This window comes from Perognathus longimembris, chromosome 16 (assembly GCF_023159225.1).
Source record: "Perognathus longimembris pacificus isolate PPM17 chromosome 16, ASM2315922v1, whole genome shotgun sequence".
Lineage (NCBI taxonomy): Eukaryota > Metazoa > Chordata > Mammalia > Rodentia > Heteromyidae > Perognathus > Perognathus longimembris.
This window is the reverse complement of record NC_063176.1, coordinates 34,241,169-34,265,424: the sequence shown is the minus strand read 5'-3', so window position 1 is coordinate 34,265,424 and position 24,256 is coordinate 34,241,169. Positions and strand designations below refer to the sequence as shown.

At 38.8% G+C, this 24,256-nt stretch overlaps 1 pseudogene; it reads left to right on the top strand.

Annotated features, from left to right (window-relative positions):
• Window positions 1-621: 621 nt before the first annotated feature.
• Window positions 622-23,945, top strand: LOC125364612 (annotated as a pseudogene).
• Window positions 23,946-24,256: the final 311 nt, after the last annotated feature.

Sequence of the window (24,256 nt, the reverse complement as noted above, 5' to 3'; positions counted from 1 at the left end):
TGCATTTCCTTTACTAGCAGGGATGTTGAGCATTTCCTCATGTGTTTCTTTGCCCTTTTTATATCTTCTCTTGTGAAGTCTCTCTTTAGCTCTTTTGCCCATTTCCTAATAGGTTTATTGGGCTTGGAGGGGCTTAGTTTTTTGAGTTCTCTGTAGATGACAGATATCAGGCCTTTGTCTGTTGCTGTGCTGGTAAATATCCTTTCCCATATCGTTGGCTGTCTTTCTATTTTGGTGGCTATGACCTTAGCTGTGCAGAAACTTTTTAATTTGTAGTAGTCCCATTTGTTGAGTCTTTCCCCTATTTGTTGTGCCCCTGGGACTCTATTCAGGAAGTTCCTTCCTGTGCCTATAAGTTCTAGTGTCTTTCCTACTCTGTCCTTCAGTAGTTTCAAGGATTCAGGTCTGATATTGAGGTCCTTGATCCATTTTGAGTTGATCTTGGTGCATGGTGATAGGCTTGGGTCTACTTTGAGTTTTCTGCATATGGCTGCCCAGTTCTCCCAGCACCAGTAGTTGAAGATGCTATGTTTTTTCCATTGTATGTCTTTAGCTCCTCTGTCGAATATCAGTTGGCTGTAAGAGTGCGGTTTTATTTCTGGGTCTTCAATTCTAATCCACTGGTCTTCCGATCTGTTTTTATACCAATACCATGCTGTTTTTGTTATGATGGCCTTGTATTAGAGCTTGAAGTCTGGTATGGTGATGCCTCCTGCACTATTTTTTTGGCCTAGAATTGCTTTGGCTATTCTAGGTTTTTTGCTGTTCCATATGAATTTATGGATTGGTTTCTCTATTTCAGTGAAGAATGTGGCTGGGATTTTGATAGGGATTGCATTGAATTTGTATAACAATTTGGGCAATATGGCCATTTTCACTATATTGATTCTGCCTACCCATGAGCATGGGAGGTCTTTCCATCTCCTTGTGTCTTCTTTGATTTCCCTTATTAGATTTTTGTAGTTTTCATTGAATTGGTCCGTCACGTCCTTGGTTAAGTTGATCCCTAGGTACTTTATTCTTTTTTTGGCTACTATAAATGGAATTGTTTCCATAATTTCCTTTTCTGTTTGTCTATTGCTGGTGTACAGAAAAGCTGCTGACTTTTGTGCATTGATTTTGTATCCTGCTACTTTGCCAAATTGGTTTATTAGGTGTAGGAGTTTGGATACTGAGTTTTTTGGGTCCTTCAGATATAAGATCATGTCGTCTGTGAATAGGGATAACTTGATTTCTTCCTTGCCGATGTGGATCCCTTTGATGTCCTCCTCTTGCCTTATTGCTATGGCTAGGGATTCCAGCACTATGTTTAACAGAAGTGGGGAGAGTGGGCATCCTTTTCTTGTTCCTGAGTTTAGGGGGACTGATTTAAGCTTCTCTCCATTTAATATGATATTAGCAGTTGGTCTGTTGTATATGGCTTTTATTGTTTTGAGGAATGTTCCATCTATTCCTGTTCTCTCCAAAGCTTTTAATAGGTATGGATGTTGTATTTTGTCAAAGGCTTTTTGGGCATCGACTGAGATAACAATGTAATTCTTAATTTTAGATCTGTTTATGTGGTGAATTACGTTGATTGATTTGCGGATGTTGAACCATCTTTGTGACTGAGGGATGAAGCCTACTTGGTCATGATGTATGATTTTCTTGATCAGTTTCTGGATCCTATTAGCTAATATGTTATTGAGGAGCTTTGCGTCTGTGTTCATTAGTGATATTGGTCTGTAGTTCTCTTTTTTTGTTGGGTCTTTGCCTGGTTTGGGAATGAGTATGATATTAGCTTCATAGAATGAGTTTGGGATTTCTCCCTCTGTTTCTATTTCGCAGAAGAGTTTGAGGAGTATTGGTATTAGCTCCTCACCAAAGGTTTTGTAGAATTCCTTGGTGAATCCATCTGGGCCTGGGCTTTTCTTAGTAGGGAGGTTCTTGATTACCTCCTGTATCTCACCGTAAGTTATTGGTTTACTTAGTTGATTTATTTCTTCTTGGTTCAGTTTGGGCAGTTTGTACTTCTGTAAGAATTGATCCATTTCTGTAAAATTATTGTTTTTTGCTGAGTAGAGGTTTTGGAAATAGCTCCTTATGATTGTTTGAATATCGTGTGTACTTGTTGTAATTTTTCCAGTGGAGTTCCTGATTTTACGTATATGAGTCTCTTCTCTTCTTTTTTTGTGAGTCTTGCAAGGGGTCTGTCAATTTTGTTTATTTTCTCAAAGAACCAGCTTTTAGTCTTATTTATTTGTTGAATGGTCTTTCTATTTTCAATCAGATTTATCTCTTCTTTAATCTTTGTGATCTCTCCCCTCCTAGTCGTTTTAGATTCTGTCATTTCTTGTTTCTCCAGTTGTTTCAGTTTCATCGTGAGGGTATTCACCTGCTCTGCTTCCATTCTTTCAATGTGGGTGCTGAGTGCAATGATCTTGCCCCTCAGTACTGCCTTAGCTGTGTCCCATAGGTTTCTTTGTGATGTGTTTTCTTTGTCATTGTGGCTTATGAATTCGTTGATTTCATCTTTAATTTGGTCTGTGGCCCAAGTGTTGGATAGCAGCATGGGGTTTAGCCTCCAAGAGTGTGTATAGCCTCTGTGGTTTCCTTTGTTGTTGAGGGTTACCTTTAATCCACTGTGATCAGATATAATACATGGGATGATGTCAATACTTTTGTATTTGATGAGGTTCTTTGTGTGGGCTATGACGTGGTCTATTTTGGAATATGATCCATGGGCTGCTGAAAAGAAGGTGTATTGGGTTTCTGTAGGGTGAAAGGTTCTATATAGGTCTGTTAGATCCATTTGGGAAATGGTGTTATTTAGGTCCTCAGCTCCCTTACTAATCCTCTGAGTGTTGGATCTGTGTCTTGGAGAGAGAGGAGTATTAAAGTCACCCACTATGATTGTGTTTGCGTCTATCTCGCTCTGTAATTCTGTGAGAATTTGCTTGACATATGTCGGGCCTCTTTTGTTCGGTGAGTATACATTTATCACCGTGATGTCTTGATTCTGGATTTTTCCTTGTATTAATATGTAGTGTCCTTCTTTGTCTTTTTGAGTGGACTTTAAAGAGAAGTCCAGCTTGTCTGAGATCAGAATGGCTACACCTGCCGTTTTGGTGGGTGCATTTGCTTGGTAGATCTTGCTCCATCCTTTCATTCGAAGCCTGTTTTTGTCCCTTGCTGTAAGGTGGGTACTTGTAGACAGCAGATGTCAACTTTTTGTTTGCGGATCCATTCTGCCAGTCTGCTCCTCTTAATCGGGGAGTTTAAGCCATTTATATTTAAAGAGATCAAGGATAAGGGTGTTTTTTCTCCTTCCATTTTCTTGTTGGGCTGTTTTTTCCTCTTTTTTTTTTTTTTTCTTCTTGTCTTTAGTGAGCTTGTCTTTCTGCTGGACTTTGGCTATTGAAGTTTCTTTCTGATTCTGTCTGTGTGTCTTTTACGATCTCTGTTGGGTGGGGTTCCCCTCTTAATATTCGCTGTAGGGCTGGTTTTTTATTCACATACTCCTTTAGCTCCTCTTTGGTGTGGAAAGATCTGGTTCTCCCTTCGAATGTGAACTCCAATTTCGCTGGATATTTGATCCGAGGTTGTAAATTGTTATTCTGGAGTACTTCGATGGTGTTCTTCCACTCACTTCGAGCTTGGTAAGTTTGTTTGGATAAGTCAGATGTTATTCGAATCCTCTTCCCATTGAAAAAAGTTTCCTTCTTCGCTTTGGCTGAATTCAGAATTTGCTCTTTAATCTTGAGGTCTGTAGTCTTGAATATTATGTGCCTTGGGGTTGTTTTCCTGGGGTCTGGCCTGCCAGGTGTCCTATAGGCTTCGGTTACCTGGATGGGGTCCCCTGTGAGATTGGGGAAGTTTTCTGCAATAACTTTATTGAGAACATGATTAAGCCCTCTGTTCTGATATTCGGCTCCTTCTTCTATTCTAATTATGCGCAGATTATATCTCTTGTCTTTGTCCATTAGTTCCTGGATTAATCTTCCCTGAAGCTTCACCTTTTCTTGGAGAGTGGTCATTTTCTGGTTGTTGTCAGCTGCTTCATCGTCCAGGCGAGAGATTCAGGATTCTATATGGTCCACTCTTTGAGTTATGGTTTCAATTGGGGAGTTTATGGATGTCAGAGAGCTATTCATGGTTGTCATATCAGCTCTGATCGTGGAAATTTCTTCCTTTAAAGAGTTGTATTTTAAATCTATTTTTTCATGCATTTCAATTCTCAGGATGTGGAGATTTTCTTTAAAGGCGGCTTGCATTGTATCCATTTTTGCTTCCATTTCTTTAAACGAGGCTTGCATTGTATCCATTTTTGCTTCCATTTCTTTCTTGGCTTCCTGGGCGTCCTTCCAGATTTCCGTTCTAAACTCCTGGAATTGTTTTCTGATTTCGTTTCTGACGCTTTCGATCATTCCTGTTAACATGGCCTCGTTTGCTTTTTTAGTCTCCATCTCCTCTTCAGTTGTGCTGCTTTTTGGAGCTGGCGAGTTGGCTTGTCCTTTGATGAACTGAGTTACGTTTCTTTGTGATTTGCGCATCTGGAAATCTGGGTGGCTTCTCAGGTTTGATTTGTAGCTCTTTCCTCCCTCCTGTATAGGTGTATCTGTGGCAGCAGGTGCTGCCACTGTGGCCCCGCCCACCAGTGCAGGGTACACGCCTACCAGAGCGGGCGCTGTTTCCGGGGGCCCCGCCCTCCTGTGCGCTGTTGTCCAGTACAACATGCACTTTAGCAGGATATGCCTCCCAGAGCGAGCCCTGGGTTGTTGGGTTGTGCTTGCGCCCTCCCGCGAGTCCGTTGGGGGGGGGGGCGGTATGTGTGGGGCCCAGTGGGATCGACTGTCCGGGTGTGGCTTGGCACCCTCAGACCTCGCCTCCGTTGCGAGGAGGGGGGACGTGATCAGGCTCAGGTGACCCTGCTGGGCTGGTATTGCCCACCAGCGCCTGTGATTTTAGTTGTAAGAGTCTGTGAGGTCCAGGTGCCTCGGGTGGGGCTTGCCCTGCCGGCTGTCCCCCGGCCCCTGTTGGGAAGGGGGCGGGGCCAGTTCTGCCAGCTCAGGAACCTTTGGGGGCTTGGGGCTGTTCCGCCCTTCCCCTGCTAAACTGGCTTCCCAGCGCCTGATGGAAGCTTCCCGCCTGATTTGGGGGTTCTTTGTTCCCTCGGGAGTGGGGAGGGGGAGGGAGGGAGATCTAGCTTCTTTTCAGGCTTGGGTCTCTCATTGGGGGAAGGGATTATGGGGGACTCACTTGTGCTGCTTTGTGTTTGTGTCCCGCGCAGCCGTTAGCCCTTCAGGGGTTGGCGAAGTGTCGTGGTGGCTTCCCCCGTTCCCTCTTTCTGCCGCGCTGGGTTCCCTTGTCCGAACCCGGTGTGGACCCGACTTTCTTGTCGCTGCCGGTGTGTGTCTTGGTCCGCACCCTGCCTTGTGTCCGTGGGGTCTCCCGCTATATGAATTCTGCGCTCTTGGCAGCCTGTCTGCCGATTGCCGGGTTCCCCTTTTTCACATTGATTTCTTACTGATTGCTTAGGTGTTTCAGTGAATGTATGTAATCATGATGAGTCTGCTGGAAAATTATATTTCTATACTCTACTTCAGGTATATTATAGAAATTTTACTTTAAGTCTCTCAATTTTCCTCACTTTTAAAATTTATTTCGTCTATACATTCCTGCCATATGTTCAGATGGTACCATCATTAATGCTTATATTCACTATTAAACATGACTAAAAAACTTCATGAAGAGAAGGATCTCCCATTCTATTTTACTCCTTTTTATCTATTTCATTGCTTCTTCCTTTTATTTCTTTTTCTGTTGGAGAATTCCTTTTAGGTTTTTGTTTGTTTGTTTTGAGAGTCAGTCTGCCAGATAGATTCTTTTAGGTTTTCTCTAATGAGCTACTTTTATTCTTCCCTTCTTAACTGAAAGATAGGTTTGCCAGGTATAGAATTTGAGATTGACAGGTTTTCCCTTTTCTTTCAGCACTTGAAAAGTGTGCTAAATATATTATAAACCAATTCTTCTGAACAGAGAAAGGGAATTAAATCCCCAGGGCTAAAGTTTAATGATATGATTATAGTCTAAATAGCCAGTTTAGCTTGACATAGAAAAAGGCAAGGTTCAATTTTACTCCTTTTAAAGCAGAAAATATTTCCTTTGGATGGAGGAGAAATACACATGAAAGCCTTTTCTTTCACTTACTCTCAAAGGCAGTTGAAAAGGAGGGAGTTGTTTTTTGCTTGCTTTTTCTCTGGAGGCCTGCAGAGCAAACAAAGCAGCTGAGGTCAAGGAGTCTGGAAGCACAAAGTCAAAGCCCTGCTGGGAAGCAAGTAGGGAAGTGTCTGGAGTTCATAATCCAATGTAGGTGACTTTGAATTCCGTTTCTGCCTTTTACTAGATGCATAGGCTTTGATGGGTTATGAAACAGACTGGGGCTCGTTCCTTCACTAGGAGAACTCATACTTATGAACACTGCAACAAAATAAGATGCTTAGATGTCTACCTTGTTAGGAAAATGGGGGAAGAATGGAAAGGAATAGGCCAGACTCAATGGTCAACAGGTGAGGACTGTTTATTGTCAGTGAGGGGCACAGACTTTCTCACAGGTTTCGAGGTTGTGCAAGGGACTGGATTTTGGGATTGGGTTTCTATGTGTCTTAACAAGGAAACAAAGGAGTAAATATCAGGCTGTAATTATAGGGAGGGCTAGGGCCAGGTGCTTTTGCTTAGGTCCAGAATGGAATGTAACCTCCTGGGGTGATGGGACTTTCAGCCAGGCCTAGGTTGGAATACCTACCTGTGGACAAGCCTGTGGTCAGTCAAGCCTGTTCTTGTGCACTTAGTGTCTTTCATTACCTGGGGGAATAAGACACGAATCAGTCCTTCATATCTAATGAGGAGTAGGTGTCCCACAAAGATACTTATTAAGAAAGGTACCAAGGCAAGCATTTCTTTTAAATATGTTTTGATGTTCACTTCTTTGTTATTTAGAATTATTATTATTTGAATTTAGATCTCATGATACTGCTCCATCACCACCCAAGAGATTTGGGCAAATCTTACTATATAACTACTATTAAATGCTAAGTTGAACATAAAGTTATCAATATTAGTACATCTTTTTCTATAAAACTTTTACAACTTACCCCAATAACAGGATTAATGCAGCATGAATAACAATAAAGAGCAAGTGAATATAACGCTGCTTAAAGAAATCAGAGTATGTTTTTTACACAGAGCAAAATCTAATTTTATACAAGTGAAAATGACATTTGACACCCTCATTTGGAAAACTGAACTATTAACATGATACCCTTAGATATTGACAGCCATAAACAAGGAGGTTCCATCTTTGTAGTCTGCAGAGGGAGAACATGTGTTGGTGTTGCCTTGTGACTTTCTTTCATACTTACTTTATGCCTTTGACCTCAGTTAGAAATATCACAATGGCTGTGATACACACACACACACACACACACACACACACACACACACACACGGAGAGAGAGAGACATATATGAATATATGTCTGTATAATCAAATCATAGAACTCATAAGGGAATAATTCATCTTCCTACAATAGGAAATCTAAAATTAAAAAAAGGTGAGTGGAAAAATCCAGCAGAGGGAAAAGGCAAAATAAGTATCTCCAACACCAGAATGTGGAGAAGATCCAGCACTTTGCAGGGAGCCATAGCCAGACTCTGTAACAGGAGAGGAAGTCATCTGGAAAATGGCATTTCTTACACACTGGCTGTAAGTCAACCTCCTGAGTAAGGGTATCATGTTAAACAACCCGTGCCAGTCTCTCATTTCTATGGATGTAATAAGACTCCTGCAATAGAGCTATGCTATTGTCCTGTGGTTTCCCACCTGCTGCTAAAGCCATCTACTTCCTGTAATCCCCACCCACCACCTTTCACACACTTAGTTCCCTAAATCTCCTGAGTGGAGAAACTAGATCAATAGTATGAGAAGTCACCTGAATTGCAGCCAAAACCAGAAATAAAGCTGAGTTGAGAATATTAAAAGTAGGTAATTAAATAGCTGGTCAAGGAGAGCATGAACTTACAAGGAGGTTAAGGAATGGAAGGAGAGAACAAGGATGAAGCACAGACATTCAAATGTTAAAACAAAAGTAAGGACTTTTTAGAAAATAAGGCTTTAAAAAACCAGTAGTTCTACCCGTGGAACAAGAACATTACAGGATAAAGGAATGTATTCATTGGGAAAATATGGATTCCAATTCTGGCTTCTCTGTTTCTCCATGTGATTTAGAAAAAGTTTCTCTTTACTTTTTAAAACCAGCCTTATTGAAATGTAATTCAACTTATAATTCATAGCCCATAACAACCACTTATAGTCTATAATTTAATTCTTTATAGTATACTAACAGAATTGTATAAAAATCACCACAATCTAATTTCAGTGCATTTCATCATTCCAAAAAGGAAGGCTATACCCCTTAGCAACCACTCATTCCTTAATTCATCAGTCTCTGGCAACCATAAAGCCACTTCCTATTTCTATAGGTTTGTCTGTTCTGGATATTTCATATACATGAAACCATACATGATGTGGCCTTTGAAAAGTCCTGCACGTAAAGCATTTATGTTCTCAGAGTGGAGTGGGGCCATGCATAAAAGTCAACTAAATATGTGGTTAAAAAGAAGAATGAGATTTAATAAGACTTGGACATGATCTCAGTGATTTTTATAGATTATAATTTGGGGGGGGGGCAACAATGGTACTTCAAGAAATTATTTTCTTAATTCATCTCAAGAAATTCTTGCTTGAGCTTTAATCAGAATTTGTTAAGATGAACTAGAAAAAGAATATTTCACTTTGGAAAACTTAGGGATTCACATTGGAGGTAGTAGCTATTAGAGATGCCATTGTTGTAGCTTTTTTTCTTCCCCCATAGGAGACAAATATAGCTCTCAAATTAATCATGCTATAGGTCCCATTTTCACTTAGCTTTCCTCTAGTGTCTCTGAGTTAATAACCTTCACTCAAGGCATTCTTGAAGAGTGTGTGTGTGTGTGTGTGTGTGTGTGTGTGTGTATCACAATGATTGATAATGGTAAATTACCAATGAGACCTGTTAATAAAGTTTAGTTAAAAAAACTTAAAATCTGTGCCTCATGTGTGTATGTGGTGATATTTTGGCACATTACATTTCTGCCTAGTTTATGGAATATAACCTGGACTGGGACTATGACCTACTGGCAAGAGTGCTTGCCTTGAACATATCCTATACATCAACATCTCTTAGGAAACCAGTTAAAATTCCTTTTCCATAGATTTATAAAAGAAATGTCTTCTGAAATTGAAAGTAATGAAATTAATTTTCTAAGTTCATTATATATCACAAGTTGATATTTTACAAATATTTCTAGTTAGTTTTTAGCATGGGCTCTTCCTGAATGCTTGCTTTCCTTTTCTTAGAACTAATAACATTTGATACACTGAACACATTTGCTAATTTTGTTCATTTGAAAATGAGAATGGCAATATATACATGAACAATAAAATATATTACTAACTTATGAAGCTGATTCATTCCAATTATAACCACTGGTCTTCTACTCTCTATTTCCTGACAAACAATATAAGAAGGCATTCATTTGTAACAAGAATTCCTTTAGTGTAGTTCTGGTTAGTCAGCACTGATCCTTCCACTTGAACTCAATCTTTTTTTTTTTTTTTTTGGCCAGTCCTGGGCCTTGGACTTAGGGCCTGAGCACTGTCCCTGGCTTCTTCCCGCTCAAGGCTAGCACTCCGCCACTTGAGCCACAGCTCCGCTTCTGGCCGTTTTCTGTATATGTGGTGCTGGGGAATCGAACCTAGGGCCTCCTGTATCCGAGGCAGGCACTCTTGCCACTAGGCTATATCCCCAGCCCCCTGAACTCAATCTTGACAATACATCAGCTTAGCCAAAAGGAAGTTGGGAAACACATCAGATAGAGAAATTACTTGAGTAAATGGTATTAAGAAAGCCTAGTCTGGGTTGTGTGATGCTTCTTATGGGAAAGGTTACACAGCAAGGGGAAACACAAGTAAGGATACCAGTTCACATTGAAGAACTGGCTTCCTCACGGGACTTCCTTAAAAGTAAACCCAGACTTCCTGACCAATAAAAATAGTTTTCTCAAGTATACAGCTGCTTTCACGAAGCAACATGTGTAATATGGAGGAAGAACATCCAGTGTATTCAATGTTTCTGAGAAAAACCAACGGCACTGAAGATGGGTTCCACTCTCCGCTTGTCATCTTCCCACTTAATTCTCTCTGCTCCCACTGCCATAAAAGCCTATCTGATTTATTTGGTCTGTTTTCTCTTTTGATGGTAAGACAATTCCAGATTTATTTTTCTCAACACTTCAACCCAATTTCTACGAACTCTATCTTCATTCTCACACAATGACTTCACTTTAATGATTATAAAGAAAATTTAATTCACTCAGTAGAAGTCCCCTAATCCCTGCCCCTAAATAATAACTATCCTGGAGCTGTACTCATCTCCCTTTTCTCTTTCTGTTGCAATGAATATCACCTTTTTTCTCTAAGGTTTATCTTCTAGCCTTTAGATTTTTTCCTCTGGCCTCTCTGTGTCCACTATCTAGCATTCTCCTTTGGTTCTCTATGCAAGAATATCATCTGCGTAAACTACATAAACATTTTGTTGGCTGTTGGTGTAAGTTTGGATTTGGCCATTGGCAGTCACTAGCATTTGGTCTGAGTGTAGAAAAAGGGTAAACACAGGACACTTGCTCCTTTAGCGTCCTCTTTCTCAGGAAGGTTAGCAATGACTTCATTCCTTTATCAAAAGCCGATATGGCCAGGTGCTGGTGGCTCACGCCTGTAATCCTAGCTACTCAGGAGGCTGAGATCTAAGGATCATGGTTCAAAACTAACCCAGGCAGGTAACTCTGTGAGACCCTTATCTCCAATTAAGTATCAGAAAACTGGAAGTGGTGCTATGATTCAAAGTGGTAGAATGCTAGCCTTGAGCAAAAAGAGCTCAGGTGCAGTGCCCAGGCCCTGAGTTCAAGCCCCCTGACCCCCCTCAAAAAAAAAGCCAATATATTTAAATAAGGAATTTGGCTGCTACAACTACAGAGCTCAAAGTTTTATTTTAAATTTCTCTTATTTCCCTTGAAAAACATTTTTTGTTAGAACACATTAATTGTCTCTTGTGGGAAGATTCATTGTGATACTGACATACACAAGTATAATAAATATACTTTCATCATATTTACCCTACGACTCTGCCTATTTCTCCCATCCCCTTTTTCATCTTTATTGCAATTTTTGAAAATGTGTTTCATCATGACCTTTTCATCATTCTCCTCCCTTCACCCTGGTCTTTTAGCCCTTCTACCTCCTGCTAGTTCTCGCTAATAGACCTCCATTTATGTTCATGTCTATGATTTTCTTTAGAACCCTTCAGAAGGAAAAAAAACCCCCACAGTATTTGTCTTTCTGAGTCTTTCTTATTTTTTTTAGCATGATCTCCACTTTCATCCAATTTTTCTGCAAATGACATGATTTCATTCTTCATTATGGCTAGATAATACTCTATTGTGCTTCTGTACCACATTTTCTTTATCCATTCATCAGTTGATGGTCATCTAGGATGATTTCACAGATTGAGTATTGTGAATAGTGTTGCTATAAACATCAGGGTGCAGGCGTCTCTATTGTGTAGTGACTTATAGTCTTTTAGTTATATGCATAGAAGTTATAGCAAGATTGTATGGAAACTTATTTTTGTTGTTGTCTTTCTACTATGACTGTCATAGCAGCTGCACTAATTTGTATACCCACCAACAGTGTATAAGTAATCCTTAGATCCTTTCCTACTCTTCACCAGCCTTTAAAATTCATTTTCTTGATGATAACCATTCTGACTCAGGTAACATGGAGTCTCAGTGCCATTTTGATTTGCATTTCCTTTATGGTTAAAGATGTGATTTATTGACCATTTGTGTTTCTTTTGAGAACTATCTAACTTGTGGGCTGGGGATATGGCCTAGTGGCAAGAGTGCTTGCCTCCTATACATGAGGCCCTGGGTTCAATTCCCCAGCACCACATATACAGAAAATGGCCAGAGGGGGCGCTGTGGCTCAAGTGGCAGAGTGCTAGCCTTGAGCAAAAAGAAACCAGGGACAGTGCTCAGGCCCTGAGTCCAAACCCCAGGACTGGCCAAAAAAAAAAAAACCAAAAAAACAAAAACACACACACACACACACAAAAAACCCCCACAAAAACAAACAAACAAAAAAAGAACTATCTAACTTGTCCATTTATGAAATTGATTCTTTTTTCTTTTGGTGTTCAATAGTTTTAGCTCTTTTAGCTCTGGATATTAATCTTTATTTCATAAATAGCTGGAAAAAAATTTCTCCATTCTGTTTTTGACAGTCATCCCTTTCCTTAGCAGGCTTCATGGAGCTACCTGCTGCTGGTCCTGAGTATTTTATCCCCTTTGGCTTGTTTTTCTCAATTCTTTCCACAATTCTGTAAATCTATTATTCATTAAATCAGTTAACTCATCTTTTATTGAGCTGCTGCTTATTGACCAGACCCTATCAATTCACTTCTTCAACTTCCTTACCAAGTACTCTGTATCAAGAAAAAAACATTCAAACCCTGGAAATAAGGCCACAAGGTGAATAGAATATTCTTTTACAGTTATATGGGATTATTGTTTTATTGGTCTTCCCAAGGATTATCTAGGAGAATGTACTTTGTTCAGGTCACAGTTTATTATTGATTAGAAGTTCTAGATTAGAAGTTCTAGATTTCATGCATTTATATGCTAATTTGTGTACTTTTGTCCTCTAGGACACTCACTGTAGTGAGGTAAACAATTCAACCCAAGTTTCTCTTCCTAGAATGACTGTAAAGATTTCCATAAAACCACAGAAGAATGAAATCTCTTACTTTTCAAGTACCTTCTTAGCTTTCTATGTCAATGAATAATACTGTCATTACTTACTTGCTCAAGCCAGAAACTTACATACTTTCCCGGAATCTTCTGCCTTACCTCTTACATTCAATTAAACTTGTAACTGGGATAATTTTCCTTTCAAGTATTTCCAAGCCTTTTTTTTTGTCTGCACTCTAACACCTACATTTTGAGCTGTGCCACATTCATACAACTGCTTCCTAATTAGCCTCCTTTTCTCTACTTTTGCAAGTTCCAAGCCATTATCTAAAATAAAGTTAAATCAGTTCACACATTCACTTTAAACCCTTAAATACTTCCTATTTTCTTGAAGTCCAAAGTCTTCATCACAGTATATAAAGCTCTCCACCCTCAATCCCTGCTTTCTGCTACAACCACTCTCCTTGATAGTCTTTCATCTATTCTTTGTTACCTGCATAGAAAGTAGTGATAGACACCAAGTAGGATTCAATTATTGGACTGGGAAGAGATAGTCTTTTTTCATGTTCTCTGAAGAATACAAGATTATCCTTCAAAGAGGAAGTCATGGTGAAAAATGAGACAAATCAAAAATGCAATAAAGAATTTTGAAAACTTCAGTTGATGATGAAAACTTACATAAGTTTATTGGGAGACAGAGTCCTCTGTAGGCTACTTTGCCTACATATCTTGCTGGGTATGTCAAGAGTAGAAGACCTGATTGCTCTTCACTGGGGCCATTTTTTCATGGTTGTTTATGTACTTGATAATTCTGAAAGATGATGGAGCAAATGTTTTCTCTAGTTCATAAAAGCAGTGAATTTCCCAATCTCCATGTTCTTCAGCTACAAATACCTCTATAAGCATAGCATCTATCTGGGCTACTCCATGTCTCCCCCTGTCCCACCCCTCCACCCATGAGTACTGTGGCAAGAAGAGACATTGCAAAAGTCTTGATGCATCTACTGTTTGCTGCAACATGGTTAATAAAATCCTTTTGTTTCTGACTCAGGAATTTTATCTCTTTGGCCAGCATTCAGGAAAGAACAACAGGCGAATTTATTAGCTTGTAAATTAAATCAAGGACTGACAGTTCTATACTTTTAAAGCATTTCTTTGCTTCCAAATAACTTAAGAAAAGTTGATAAAATGCCACCTTTTTCCCCAAACAGGAAATTAAAACAACAATGGTCCAGGTTAATAATGGCATGTAACAGAATTACTTTGAGGCAGCTTTTTTATTTGATTCCACAGTAGTGATAAGAAAGCATCTAGTGTCAACCTTTTATACTTCATGAGCAATAGACCGAGGGCTGTATTAGTAATGTGAATTTATTCTGCTATTACAGTCTCTCTAAAACACAACAGCAGCACCTTGAATCTATTGGTACAAACACCAGCACATATATGGATTATCAGATCTTGGTTAGAATATGTGAAAGAATGGATAAACACTGACTTCAATAAAAAAGTCTAATATGTGCTATTTTTTAAAGGAATTCATTCTGTAAACAATAAACACCCACTAATGTCTAAGCAGTATTTTAGAAAATAAATGTGCAGAAATAAAAGATAAAAAAATCCTTGAAAATTGTATATAGCTAATAACTGACAGAAGAGACTGAAATCTGCACATTTCTAATGGATAGTAACCAGAGCTTTGATAAAAATATGTATACCATTATTGCACATGTACATGGCCACACATACCTACACATAAAAATACTACTATCCAGGAAGCATATCTATTAAGTTTTCTAGATTTGTCACATATTTTTAGACTAATATTTTACACACACAATACATATATAATTACAAATACAAGAAAATACTGTTAAGATACATGCTGTGCTATAGTTTTATGAATACTTTCCAGAAATCCTTTTCTATGACAGCTAACAGATGATATTAATAAAACTAATTGTAAGGGATCCTAAATTGGAGTCAGACATCATTGCCCCAAGAATCTGAGAAGAAAATACATAATTTGTTTCACAAATCATCTGTGTTTTCTTGAGGCTTCATAACAGAAGATGAGAATATTCATGTTGAGCCATATTCACTGAATATACATGAAGGAAAATACTTCCATCTTATTATCTTTTGAGACTAAATGAAAAATTGAATCTATCAAGAATTGAATTTGCTTGACAAAAACAGCTTGGTGTTTTAAATTATAAATTGATAAAGACCTGGCAAGTCTTGACAAGGTTTTGTGCATTATACTTGTATTTTGGAATTTTAAAAGTTTGATACTTTACTATTACTTTGATTATGTAAGTTAGACTATGGCATTGAATAAATGAGTACAATAGCAAGTCTCAGTATAGTTGCATAGTTACAACATTTCACATGGAAGGAAATCCTTCCATGTGAATCCTTCTGCTGTCAACAGATCAAGGAACATGATTTCCAGAAAAGAATGGCTATTGTCTTCTTCATTAAAGAAGGTAGAGATGTGACTTTCAAAGTGAGAAAGACAGGTGCCCCTGTCTCATGCCTATATTCCTAGCTACTTAGGAGGCTAAGATCTGAGGTTTGATGCTCAAAGCTATCCCACTTAAAAACACCAAGAAGCCATGGCTCAAGTGCTAGAATGCTAATCTTGCTCAAAAAAGCTCAGGGACAGTGCCCAGGCAATGAGTTCAAGCCCCAGTACCAGTACTAGATAGATAGGCAGATAGATAGATAGATACAATTAAGAAAAACACTGTTGTTTTTAATCACTCAGGGCACAGACAGCCCATTGAGCTGGAAATGCTCCTTCACACATGTTCTTCACCTTCCTCTAGTCCCATTCTTCTCTGCCTTTTCCCCCCATCAGTGATGGGTGCTGTACCTGAGCTTTTTTCTTAAGGTTAGTGCTCTAACAGCTTGAGTCACAGCTAATTCGAGATAAGAGTCTCAAGGGGACTTTTGTACCAGACTGGTTTTGAACTTCACTCTTCAGAGCTCAGCCTCCTGAGTAGTGAGATTACAGATGTGAGCCACCAGTACTTGGCTCCACTCTTCTTTCTTTGCACTTTAGGCTCAGGAGCTCTCTAGAGCTAGAGAAGAAAGTATGCATGGCAAGAACATTGTAACAGACAAGAATTCATGAACCCAATGACATCATTGAGTGAATGCATGTTGCTGTCATCTTAGCCTACACATCTTGTTCTGTGAAAAAGGAAATTGTATGTTTATACTACTGTTAATCATATTTTCTTTATATATAGTTAAACTCCCAATGGATAGAAGAGGAAATACAGATTTCCTTTGAAGTTAGGACTACATAACTTCCACTAATGCCTTTAAGATATTGGAAACAAACAATAGAAATTAGAATAAATTCCATTTTTACAGTTTTTAATTAAGCATTCCTATTTAATCCCAGAAGAGCAAAACCAAAGTTTCACTTTAAAGCATTTAATTGCTTTAAAAGCTTTTTAGAAAGAGACATTATCTTTGAATTTCTTGCTGTGTTTTATTCTTTCTTTTTTTCTCTTTCAGTATTTTATCTTCTAGATCTCTAATATTTCTATTTTGTTCATCTGCTTTTCTTTATGTTCCTAAACCAGACAAACGCTATGCATATTGTGTTCACTGAATATATTTTTCTTCTGTCTCCTTACACAATTTTTGAAAATGGAAGAGCCATATCCATTTGTATTTACTTTATAGATATATAATTCTACTTTGCTCCAAATTGCTATGGGTTATAATCTTATTAAAAGGAAAACATACTATTATAATATTCCATGTGACCTCTGGCAACTTTTTTTTTCTCTTTTCTTCAGCTAATGATCCTTGAAGGAAAATAAATTATTATTCCTTGACTTGGAGTAACCAAGATTATTACAGTTTCTTTTCATGAAGTAGTAATAAAAGCTGGGACACAGGCACAAATCTGTATTTTCTGGAATGGAGAGGAAACTTAACCTTTGACCTGGTGATCTTAGGCTCAGAGCCATCTTAGCCATGTCATTAGTTCATTCAACTAGCACATATTTATTCAGAGACTCCATGTGAAAGAACTATGTGTTCCTTATTTCCACCAAAAAAGGAATTTGTAGGTAACGAAGGCATAATTCGTTCTTATCATTCTTATCAGAATCATGAGGCAGGGGAAGAAAATGTTTATCTGATGTCAGGTGTGGTATGGCTCCATGAGAATTAAAAAGACAAAGAAAATAGAGTGAGTCTCTGATCTTATGAACATCAAGATCAGCTTGCTTAATGAATTACTGAAAATGTAAATTCCTCCTCACTAGTTAGGTTATCTTAGTCAGTTCCCTTGTCTCACTTAGCAAAACCGGTGAGGAATTTTTATAGACTGTACAAAAGCCCTGACTTGTTTAGGATCAGGGGAAACTGGTAGAAGAATGTTGTGGTAGAAAAGATGGTCAGGTGGCTTAGCTTCTAAGGACTTGAAGTAAGGAGGAAGTTTCTTTAGGGCAAATGTTTTCTTTGTACAGGAATCCTTTGTGAAAGCTTAGCTACTGAGCTGAAATGTTGAACTTTTTCTATATATACTAGAGTCCAGGTTTCTGTCTGTACACTGAAAAAATATTTTCCAGTTCTAAAGTTGCTTGTTATTATAGATGTGAACCTTTTCATCATTAACTTTAGAAAACTGAACACCAAGAATTCAAATTTTATCTTTCTGTAAAAGGGATAAATATATTTCTTAGGATTTGTCAAGTAGTTGGTCTTAAATTTTTAAGTTCACATATAATTGAAAAATTAAACTTACTAGAGGTAATAGTAACTCTTAGGAAGATAACTTTGTAAAAATGAGAATATTTGTGGAGCCTCCTTAGGATAGTCAGAAATACTGGTATAAATTAGGCTTTGAGTGAAGAGAATAATGCTCATGAAATCTTAGCAGAGTAAAAATCTTAGCAATCACTTGAGATATTGGTACTGTCTTTTCTACTCCACTCTTATAGGTAGATTTACAAAGTCAAATGGGTATGCCACTTTTAATAAAATAGTAAAACTAGTTGGTTCATTGAATTATAAAAGTAAAAAAAGTTTATCATTTTCTGATGAATTAAAATTCCAATTAGGGAGATCAGAATGAAATGGCAAAATTCAAGTAAAATCCTCAGTGGGTTTGGGAGGAATGGTTCATATTTCGATGAGATATTTCAAGAACAGTAGAGAAACTTTTGTTGCCAAAATCAAGTACATTTTGAAATGTTCTGATGTAGTGTTGACAGGACTCAGGAGCCAACTTAAAAAGAGCTCTCCAGACCAAGCTGTGCTGATTTGAGTATCAAAAAGAAAGAAAAATTGCAATTGACTTAAAGCAGCAGATCCTAGGGGGAAAAAAACAAACAAACCAGAAAAACACCCTTGTTCAAAAAAAGAGAATGAAGCTTATTTTCTCTTCATCTAAGATAGGGGACTATATTCATGTTAATTTCTTCAGAGGAAAATAATATTTTTCAAGGTACTTTTCACATACACACACACATACGCACACCCCAGAAGCAGTCTGTCCATAGAAAGAATGTCTCATATATACCAAGACTTCTAATTTTTTTCAGAATACTTCCAAGGAATTGAATAAACATTTCTTTCATGATGTTCCAGATCCAGGAAATAATTCTATCTTAGATCACCCAGGATGTTAATTGCCAATATTTTCATTTTTTGTAATAGTTTTAGTATGTTTATTCAAAAGTTCTAACTGGGGAGAATTTGTTGTATCAGTTGGTTTAATCTGCAGAAGTTTCTTAGTACAACATATCTGGTTATTATCTACATTTTATGAATGAGAAACCTGGACTTTAGAGACATTTCCCAAAGCCTAAAGCATTATGTCCTTAAAATTGCTACATGCTTCCTTTTGTACAACATAGCATCAGAATGGGAAAGAAAGACAAGGAACAGGGTTCTGGGAATATGGCCTAGTGGTACAGTGCTTGCCTTATACATGAAGCTCTGGGTCCGATTTCTCAGCACCACATATATAGAAAAAAACACAAAAACAAAACCAGAAGTGGGGCTGTGGCTCAAGTGGCAAAATGCTAGCCTTGAGTAAAAAGGAGCCAGGGGCAGTATGTGTTCAGGCCCTGAGTTCAAGCCCCAGAACTGGCACTGTGGCTGCAGGTTGACATGATGAACAGACATTTGCTAGATGTCCCGAAGAGCCCTCCCAGGGTTCTATGAACACTGCATCGCAGTTATACCATCCTGAAATTTCTATTGCAAAGATACTCAAGCTTGTGAAACTGTACTTTGAAAGTGTAGCTTTGATCCTGTTACAAAATGTGAGAGTACAGAAAAGCAACATGTCACGCACCACGGAATTTTCCAAAGCAATTCACTGCTGTGTGTGGGCAGGTCTCCATTTGTCTTCCATGGGCTTGTCACCTAGACACCTACACATAAGGGCGAGCCAGGCTATTTGAATACAAGGCTGGTTCTTTGGCCTGATAGTTTAACTCTCTTTGGAAGGTGATTTCTCTGCCAGAGTGAACACGCTTTGGGTCTAGGGAGTTGTTTGTGGAAGCCAGTAGGAAGCAAATATCTGCAACTTTCTGTCCATGGTATCAACCTTTCTTTATTGCTCTCTCTGGGATAAGAAAGCAGACATATGCAGGTAGTAAATAACATTCTCCATTTGGATGATGAAGAGAGACAAGAAAGAATTTGGGAGAACATATTTAAACTATCTGGGGGCTTACTGATTGTTTTCTTGTGAGTCCTTCCCATTCTTTGTGTTTTTCTCTCTCTTTTTTCTTTTCTTTCTTTTCTTTTTTTTGTGAAATTAGGATTTGAATTTAGATCTCCATGGTTGCTAAACTGTCACTCTACTACTTGAGTTATGCCTCCAGCATGTATTTCACTGGTTATTTTTGAGATAGGTTCTTGATTCTTGGCCAGGCATTTGCTTGTGTCATGATCTGTCTTCTTTAGGCTTCTCATTATTGGGATTGCAAGTATATGCCACTGCATCCAGGTTTTCCTTTGGGGAGATAAAGTCTTGTGGACTTTTCTGAGTTGACAGAATCCTCCCATTTTCATCTTCTCAAGTAATTATTATTACAAGCATGAGCTAAGAGTAAGATTCTGGCAACTTCCAGGGTTATTACCTATGGAGACCTCCAGGCTACCTAGGTCTGCAGCATTCTTTTCTGCAATCAGTCTTTGCTGCCTTGTATGTGAGTTGTTAGCACTAAAGTCTATGAGGGAGACTATGGACATTACAAGAACTAGGAATTTATCTCACTGCTGCCTACATCCTTTAGTGCTGCTCACAGAGCAAACTGCAGACTAACCGCATTGACATTATTAGGGGAATTTGTCAGATATAGAAACCTAATCTGCCTTACAATCAGAACAGGCATCTTTATAAGGCCCCTTAACATTGAGCCACACTGTGCATGTTAAGTACTAGTGAAGATAATAAAACCTAATAAAACGTGAAGTACACAGTGATCATCTCTTGGACTTCTCTTTTCTGCTACCTTTTCCTTTCCACCTCCTCAACCATCTCTGGTAACCTCAGGGCCTTAGAAGCAATGGAAACTTCAGTGTTGGAAGCTGGGAGTTTCAGATATCACTTACTCAGCTTGCCCAAAGAACCTGAAACAAATCTTCATTTAGTGAAAATCCCTCAAGATCCATTAACCTCTCAATACATTGGCTATTGAGTGTCAACACGTGTATTTTGGAGAAGATATGCTCAAACCACAGCAAAAGACAAAACACAAAGAAAGCCCATATAGCTTTCAACCTAAAAGATGAAGTTTAAAAACTGCTTAGGTGGGGCTGGGAATAAGGCCTAGTGGTAGAGTGCTGGTGTTAGTGGTAGAGTGCTGGTGTCATTTGCATGAAGCCCTGTGTTGGATTCTTCAGCACCACGTAAACAGAAAAATCCAGAAGTGGTGCTGTGGCTCAAGTGGTAGAGTGCTAGCCTTGAGTAAAAAGCATCCAGAGAGAGAGCTCAAGCCCTGAGTTCCAATGACAACAACAAACAAAAATAAGAAAAAACTGCTTAGCTGTAAATTATACTATAAAGAATGGGTAATCATTGTCAGTGGATTACATAGATAGGATAGTAATTTGAATTTAAAAAGATTTAATTAAAATGATAATGACTTTGACAGTAGAAATTTACTAAAAATCATTCATGTTTCATAAATGTTAATCATTGTATTCATTCTTGTGGTGATTATGATTTTATAAGCTTAAGGTTCTTGTCTTAGAACTCATTTTAGTTGTGTTGATATTTGTCCAACATTTACACATTGTGTGCTCAGGGTAAGCACCAGGAGAGAATGCAAACACACAGTGACAAGTGATGAGACTTGTGGCAGGTGAGCTGGTCATGCACATATATATTTACATAAGTTGTTTCAAGTAAAGAAATGTCTTGCGAGAAGGATATTCAGGTTGCTGTGAGTTAGCAGGGACATGTCAAAACTGGTGAAGTTAGGAAAGCTTTTCCTTGGGAGGTGAATCTTGTACCATATTTTCAACTGAACAAGTTGCAAAAGTTAAGGAAATAAGTGGATGCAAGAAATACTTTCTAAGCTGTAGGACAGTGTGAAGCAGCACAGTGTTTTGGAAACTTTGCCAGCACCTGAATTATAATGTTGAGGAGATAGTCAATGAATGTGTGGGAAGGAAAGCTTGAATTTCAATGTGGAAGACTTCAGAAAATATCTACCAAATTTCCCATGTTTAACCTTGCTATGTTATTTGTCTACAGACAAATGGTACCATAAATTCTCCCTTACAAAAATAATGCATTGACTCAAAGGAAAAAAATACCCCCACATTGAATCTTATTGTTTAAAGTATTTGTTCTTTACCAGGAGGGTGGTTGATGTTCATCAATGGGGGAATGGCTTGTGAAATTTTCATTGGTTCGCGATGTCTCAAGTGTCCTGGGTACAAGATGACTGGATTCAGACTAAATGCAAGCAAGAGTCATAAGTATGTGAGAAAGAATTGTTAGCCAATAGATGAATACATAATTTACAATAATTATTCTGCATTGGAAGACTGAAACAACCTCATCATTCCTTTAAGTGGTTTCCCCCTTTCTTAGCAACAAGTGGAATGAATAGACTATAGTTTCTTTCTTTTTTTTTTAAGAAGATGGAATTTTAGAGGTTTCAGTCCATGAGCAGTTGGCTCAGTTGCTTCTTGGCTCATTCACGGTGATGCTGAGCATCATAGTTGGGAGTGCATGGTTAAGTAGTAGACAGAAATCAGAGAGCTGAAATTCCAAGGACCCCAGGACAAGATAGAGTTCACAAGAACATGTCTGCAGTGACCTACTTCCTTGAGTGAGATTCCACTTCCCATTAGCTCCCAAGAATGCTATTCGATTGTGAATCCACTGATGGATTCACCCACTGATGGAGGCAGATGCCTTATGATCTAATTACCTCTTGGTAGTTGAGGGAGTATGAATTGCTAATCAAATACTGGATCCAGACTATCTGTGCATAAGTTTGGGGGCTGGAGTGTGTTCAAGGGTATGCAAGGATCACAGTAAACCCTTAGGCTTTTGTAAGGCAGTTCTAGGGAAGCTACCAACTAGGGAAGGCAGGTTTGGGGAAGCAAACTGAAATGTAAAGAAAAAAAGAGGAATTATTAAAGTATTTCATTTCATAGATTGCTATGATTGAATAGGTATTGGAATGGGGCATAGAGGAGGGTACAAAAGCCAGTAGGAGCCGCAGCACGTGCATTGGCTCCTGGGGACGTGGCCGGCTCGCCCTTGTGCTCTCCGCGGAGAGGCTCACTGCATGGTAGTCTGGTGCCTCCCCGCCGCCCACCGTCGCCGCCGCCGCCCCCGCCCCGCGACGACCATCGCCGCTCCCTGCCCTGCAGCCGCCGCCGCCTGTGTCGCTGCCGTCTTGGGACCGGCTGTATGATTAGGCCACAATCTTCAATGAGTAGACATATTCCTCAGTTCTGTGGTGTTCTTGGTCACACATTTATGGAGTTTCTGAAGGGCAGTGGAGATTACTGCCAGGCACAGCACGACCTCTATGCAGACAAGTGAACTGTAGAAATCCATTACTACTCCACCAAGAAGCCCCTGCAAGAGTGGTTAACCTGGACACAGACGTGTTGAATTGCAATCTGCAGAGCATTTTCCAAGAGTTCTGACCTGGATGGGGTCAGTGCACTTGCTTTCTATTGCCTCGGTATTACTGGATTGAAGAGTTGCTACTTCCCAATAAGAGGTTCATTTCATTTATCATTACTCCCAGTTTCATAAAGCACTGAGAATTTTAAGTGGAGTATATTGAAGTAGACTTCAGTTTCTTTGCATAATTCCTGTATTCGATTTTTTAAGTTCTTTCATAACCCTATTGAGTGTTTAAGTAAGTTAACATGGCTCGAATGAACCGCCCTGCTCCTGTGGAAGTCACGTACAAAAACATGAGATTCCTTATTACACACAATCCAACCAATGCGACCTTAAACAAGTGTATTGAGGAACTTAAGAAGTATGGAGTTAGCACAATTTAAGAGTATTTGAAGCAACTTATGACACTACTGTGGTGGACAAAGAAGGCATCCATGTTCTCGATTGTCCTTTTCATGATGGCGCACCACCTTCTAACCAGATTGTTGATGACTGGTTGTAAAAATAAAATTTTGTGAAGAACCTGGTTGCTGTATTGCAGTACATTGTGTTGCAGGCCTTGGAAGAGCTCCAGTGCTTGTTGCCCTGGCACTAATTGAAGGTGGAATGAAATATGAAGATGCAGTACAGTTCATAAGACAAAAGCGTGGAGCATTTAACAGCAAGCAGCTTCTGTATTTGGAAAAGTACCGACCTAAAATTCGGCTACGCTTTAAAGACGCCAACGGTCACAGAAACAACTGTTGCATTCAATAAAACTGGGTGCCTGGTGCCATTGCCTCAGAAATGGAACTTGAGATGGAACCTAATTTGTCATATATATTAGCCAACAATATTGGTTTGGTGAATAAGTTTAGTGAAACTTCCATAGGAATATTGCAAAGCAGTTTATCAGGCTAGAAGCTTGACACAATTGCTGTTTGGGTTTTGATCAACCTATTTGTACACTTAGAAAAAAATTCTTGCTGTTCAGCATTGTATCAATTAACCTTTCCTAAAAATCATTGAGTTACATTTTTAAATTTATTCCCATGCCAGAATATTTATCAATATATGAGAAATTTAGAGGATTAGGTGCCAAAATATCCAGCACAATACTTGTATATTTTTAATACCATTCAGAACCAAAATTTCAGACTCTAGACCTGTATGGTTTATTCATTGCTTCAGTCATTTCAAACATTGTAGGGCCTCTGTGGCTTTTTGCCTACTCATTTTATGTTTACAACTC